This window comes from Rhipicephalus microplus, unplaced genomic scaffold, assembly GCF_043290135.1.
Source record: "Rhipicephalus microplus isolate Deutch F79 unplaced genomic scaffold, USDA_Rmic scaffold_14, whole genome shotgun sequence".
Classification (NCBI taxonomy): domain Eukaryota; kingdom Metazoa; phylum Arthropoda; class Arachnida; order Ixodida; family Ixodidae; genus Rhipicephalus; species Rhipicephalus microplus.
In genome coordinates, this window is record NW_027464587.1 from 35215902 (window position 1) to 35222160 (window position 6259).

Genomic DNA, 6259 nt, shown 5'->3' on the forward strand with positions numbered 1-6259 from the left:
ATGGTATTTGCATGGTCAGCACATTGTTAAAAATTATTAAACAGTTGACAACGCATGAATTTACTTCTTGTTTCGAGCGTCTTTTCCAACATTTTCGGCACCTTTTCACTATAGCCAGCAGGTAGTAAAGCTTGAAACTTTTGCCATTGCAAACGAGGAATAGTTTTTATGTCTTTCATATATATATATATATATATATATATATATATATATATATATATATATATATATATATATATATATATGAGATATAACAGACAGTAATGGCAAGGAATGTACAGGGGAAGTTATTAGAACCAATGGAATGTAAATAAGAAGAAAGAAAAGTGGATGAAAAAATTACCAACTGTGAGCAGGAATCGAACCTACGACCTTCGAATTACGCGTTCGATGCTCTAACCACTGAGCTATCACAGCGGCCCTCCCTCCATCCACTTTTTTGGGTTTATCTGTGAATTTAGAAGTAGGAGTGACAGTCAGCGCCATCTATAAGCCAAACAACGAGTGTGAAAACACTCTTATGCGCATGTTTGGCGTCACGTAGTACGTGAACTTATTATGAGCGGGCAGCTGATTAATTGTCCCTCTTATACAACCTAAACACACCAAGTCTGCCAGTACGAGACCCTCGTTCAATGAAATAAGGGAAAGAAGTGTATACCTAAGGGCTCGTTTTTCCGTGTTTAAACACAATATTAATGAGATCTAACAGACAGTGATGCCAAGGAATGTACAGGGGAAGTTATTAGAACCAAAGAAATGTAAATACGAAGAAATAAAAGTGGATGAAAAAATAACCAGCCGTTATATATATATATATATATATATATATATATATATATATATATATATATATATATATATATATATATATATATATATATATATATATATATATATATATATATATATGCGGGTATTACAATGATGTGCACAAAACGTCCATTATTTTAGTGGCGAGGCTTCTTACGACATACGTCGTACGTCCCGTGTCGTCGTAGTCATCGTTTTAGCCAGTTGCATTGCATTGCATGTCAATAAAAACGTTGTCACAGCATATTCGCGCAGTGAAGGATGATGAGTGGGGCAAAGCGTCCGTCTGTCCGTCTGGGATTCTATTTGGAGCCGCATGGCCTCGTACTTCTGAACAGTGTTGAGCTTCTAGACGTCGTTGGACGAGGTGCTAGTGTTTTTCAAATCCTCGTTGGCCTTACGCACGCACACTCGTATTACCACGAGCGCGGGCTGCGGAGAGCTTCGCCTTAATCATCATCATTCACATACGTGGATAAGCTGTGATTTTTTTTATTCTATGGCTGCTAGCGAATACACAGAGTGCTATTTTTAAAGTAACAGCATGAATAGCCTTGAAACGGCTGCTACAGTATACCATACCAGTTAAGTATTGATATCCTATGGGCGCGTTTTCGCGTGTGTTTTTGTTTGTGATTTGTTCATGCCTTAATGTATGTTGCTATGATGCGCACTTGCCATGATAAATAAATGAGGTAATTATAGGCCATCAACTCATCTACGTGAACAATTGCTCTTCCCTTATGATCCTATATAGGTTATACTTCTGCAATTGAATTATCTTCATGTGACAGTGTACATGCACATATAAATGCCCGTTAACTAAAAAAATTTGGTAATGCGATATTTATTCCATTAAGCAATATTCGCGGAATACTTTGCAAAGTGGCAAGTATAACTAATCAGCATTTTACTACCTCCACTTAATAGGTGGTTAATGCTTTTTGTGGCAAGTAAACGCTTAGTACTTAGTTGGCTAATAAGCAGGCCTTTTTTTTTTTAAGGGTGCGTGTTGAAACGAGTGATGTTTTAGTATTTGTCAAGCTTAAATGTGTTAATGCTACAATGACGACTTAGCACGTATAGTATTCGGCGAGGTACCGATTTGGCTACATGAGATTGCCCTCTTTGGCTGGCTAACCGAGCCAATCCTATCAAAAGTCAATTACATCTCGCTCTGCACTGTTCATCTTGCACAACAGTTCATCGCACGTGCAGCTCATACAGCACGCAGTTTATCCCGTGCGAATGTGTCCTGCCCGGACAAACAGACTTTTGCGATGGGGTTTAAGGCAAAGGCAACCATGTGATGTGCATGTAGGCAGGGGAGACTGTATTGCAAAAAAAAAAAAAGGGGGGGGGGGGTTAGTATGTAGCGAGACTACGTGCAAGCTGGTATACGAAAGCTTACAGCAAGCACAAGTATCACAAGTGTGTCAGTACGCATGACAACTTAGAGAAGCACCTTTTCGATTATGCGTCCGAGTTGCCGACGGTGGCAAAAGCAAGAAAAAAGTGAATGATAAGAAAATAGCAGGCGGCTAAGGCACGAAGAGAGAGAAAAAATCTCAAGGTGTAAGGTCAGTATGCCGCCAACGTATAGTAACGCCAAACGGATACAATGGCATAGAACCATGGTTACGCGTAGAATGGAGAAAAAGTTCCGAGTAACTCAGTGTATGCAAGGACAGAATATAGTAAGTACGTTGCTTGTAAATGTACCATGCTTGCAATCAGCCAAGCCTTTTTAAATTACTGCGCGATTGTTAAATTCGAGGGTCTAACCTACCAATGTTTGAAAAACAGCACGTCGACGAAAATGTGCTCTATTTTCAGAAAAAAGGCTTAATTTCATTTCCATTTAATTCCGTGTAAAATTTTCATTTATATTTCATTCCTCCAAGTATCAGAGCCACAGATTTGGGTGCACGTTAAAGAACCCCAGGTGGTCGAAATTTCCGGAGCCCTCCACTACGGCGTCTCTCATGATCATATGGTGGTTTTGGGACGTTAAACCCCACAAATCAATCAAGTATCAGAGCTATTGTATTTTCTTTCCATTCGGGGGTCTCAAAAAAGTGGAATGATTCTGGATGCATTCAAATTCTGGAGTGGCAGCTGCACAACACTGGTTGTGACATTCTAGTGGTTTGAGCACAAATGGCCTTACAGAATCTCAGAATTCGGTCACGCTTACATATCAAGACATAGCGCTGTCCTTGAAATATACTTTCATGCAGCGTGAAGTACCCAGACGAGCAACTTTGGTGATGAAGGTAGCTTCGTTAACTTATTTAATCAGGCCGAACAAGTGGGAGCTCAGAATCACCGCGCGAGCGTCGTAGATGGCGCCGATGACGACGTTGAAACCCACTGGGATGTAAGAGCGGGCGTTGATTCTATCCAGCGCGTTTCGTGGTGTGCACACGCCGGTTGCATGCGGAACATCAATCGCCATGGCATTCTTACTCGGATGTCGATTATTTCATTTTGCCCACCGAACAGCGCCGAAACAGATTGCCTTTTGAGTCACCTCTTGTTTTCATTGGGGTGCCAAGGAAAGCATAGGGGATTCCTTCGTAGTAAAATATAATGTATATGTGAGCAAATAAAAGTACACAAAAAATGATTTGCCGTGGGCAGAGACTGAACCGGTGGCCTCCAAATAACGCGCCGGATGCTCTAAGCTTTTAATGGCTCCTGGAGCACATCGAGTTCAAAGGCGAGACAGTAGTTTCTTTCACGCCTTCACTGCTCTTCCTTGAAGCAGTCCGTGCTTCATAAAACACGGGAAATGTAAGAGCCAGTCAGCATTTCGCACTTTTTGACTACGCGCTGCTATCTCCGCTTGCGCCGCTTGCACCGCCGCAAACGCAAAAAACGAAGTGAAATGAGTTTATCACACACGATAGCATACCCACTATGGGGGATTGGCCATGAAATCTAGAAGTATCCTATATGAGATATATTAAAAGGTTTATCCTTAATGAAAAAACTAATGATGTAATAGAAAATAATAATTAACTAAAAAGGAATATTAAACTAAACAAATAATTGAAGATTGAATCAAGAAGAGAAAAGGTGAGGTAATACTACAGTGGAAGACAGAAATTTTGAGTAGACCAGACAATCGAGCTTATCTCACCCGGTCACAATCAAATGAATATGCAAATTTCATTCAAAATTAGACAAGTGTCTTCAGAAATATATTTAAGCAGGCATTATTATGACATGCGCTTTGATTCTCGAATGAAATTGCATACAGCATCGAATACGCTCCTGTGGCAATGTCCCAAGCTAAAGGCACCGAAACTTAGAACATTATCTGCAGTTAAATTTAAACCTACTGCTTGAAACGGAACAATTAAAAGTCTTTTCCTAATTAATGAATAGTTTTTACATGTTATAAAGTAATGCTCTATTGTTTCCGTTTCTTCACAGAATGGACACAGGGGGGATATCGCCAGACCAGCTCTGTGCAAGTAAAAGTTTAATCCCCCATAGTGGGTATGTGCCAGTGCGAAGGGGCAACAACAACAACAACAACGATAGCATACGAGACAAGTCAGAAAGGCCATGCGCGGGAAAGGAGGGTACAAGGGTATGTATATCGACCAATCGAGAAGTTATTTCATCCTTACATCACGTGGGCAAACTTATGACGTCACAAATGACTCCGCAAAGTGAGAAACACAAGGAGATAATAACGTTCTCGTTCATCGTGTTTTTAGAGGCTGTTTAGGGGCACTGAAGCTCCAAGGTTGTATTAAGCACAAAAGTATAAGTGTCTTGCATTAAATAAATTGTGCTTGTGTGTATATATGTGTAATTAAACTTTTCAAACAAGTCAGCTCCGTCCGTTCTGATGTAGTCGTGTTCAGATATCATTTCACCTGTGACGCTGGAGTATTATAATAGCGAGAAACCACCCGCGAAAATTCTTAGTATTGCCAATTTGGAAAAGCTGAACTCCAAGTAGATGTTTTTACAAGGAAACCAACGCCAGACAGCACATGACTTTCGAGAAAGAACAGACGCCAGTCTTCATCTGTTCCTTCTCATTTGTCCTGTCGTGTTGCACTCCATTGTGAGAGCTATCGTAAGAGCGCAACTGGACAGGACACATGAGAAGGAACAGACGAGGACAGGCATCTGTCCCTTCTCGTGGGTCCTGTGTTCTCTCACGATGGTTTCTATAAACTCCAGTTATTGCATGCCGCATTTCTGCCGAAAAAATAAAGTTCCAGCAGCACCCTCCGCATTAAAAAAAATAACTCCGGAAACGAGTAGCTTTACCCAATAAGTATTCTTTTCGGTAACCGTAGAATGTGTTCCGACGCCTCTACGACTAGGAATCCATGCTTGCGAGCCTTCTTGCGATTATCAGGCTTGTATCACATTCCGCAAACGGGTGTCTAGTTTTGAGCGGTTGCCCTTCGAAGTAAACATTTGTAACGAAAACTAGGATTGGGCGTACGACATGCATGGCTTAAAGCGCAGACTGACAGGAGGCTACAAAAAATCGGCGCTCCGTGTCCTATCCTCCATTCGCACTCGTACTACGGACCAAAAAGCTGAAGTGTAGTGACAAAACACGCACTAACGGATCGCCAACTTCCATGATGTCCAGTCAAATTAAGGCGGCGCAGTGGGACCTTAACGGTCTGAGCATGCCAGAACATCCACGCCATTGTACGTGTAGTTGAGCACCAAGGGCGTGCCCCTGTGAGAGGATGACAAAAGATGCTGTGACTGTGCGAAAGCTTGTGCCGTATTTTCCAAGCTCACACAGCTCTATCGTTTATTATGACGTCGTAGCCTCAATAAGCGTAGTCACAAAGATGGCACAGGCTCTCGTGATATCGCGGCATCGGTACTTTTGTTATGCTCTTTCACAGGGTCACCTGTTAGTGCATCTGCCCTACTACAAAACGATTTCTTCCACCTAAAATTCCTATTCATCCTGCAGGCGATGTCAAGCTTCCAGAGCACATTTTCTATAAATCAACAGCGGCACAGGGTGTGTTTGGTTGTGCCTCAAGTATTGTAGTGAATAGGACCCGTAGTTAAAACGTACTCAAGTCGTATCATGTACTCGTGTCTAGTACTTTCTTCTTTTTCGCCCCCCCCCTTTTTGTGCTGACCATCATGAGTGCATGTCTCGTCATGGCCTCAATAGCACCACTGGTCTAAAATTAAAAAAAAAGCTTTTGTATCTCGAGCAGTCTCTGTTTGTTCGTTTGAAACGACCAGAAATAATGATTGCCCACAAAGCAAAAAAGAAAACAGTATTTTGATGTTTATTTGCATATAATCTATTTAACTTCCTACCCGGTGCCGCTTTCCACCAAGTAATAAAAAAGCAGAAGAATAACCATGCTTTGTTTAATGAATAGGTGTTATTTGAGACCCAGACATGAAAAAATTCATGTCCAGATGAAAACTC

At 41.3% G+C, this 6259-nt stretch overlaps 1 non-coding gene across 1 annotated transcript; it reads right to left on the reverse strand.

The window, feature by feature from the left end:
- Positions 1–344: 344 nt before the first annotated feature.
- Positions 345–417, reverse strand: TRNAT-CGU (transfer RNA threonine (anticodon CGU)). Its single transcript has one exon. It is a non-coding gene; the product is annotated as a tRNA-Thr (tRNA).
- Positions 418–6259: the final 5842 nt, after the last annotated feature.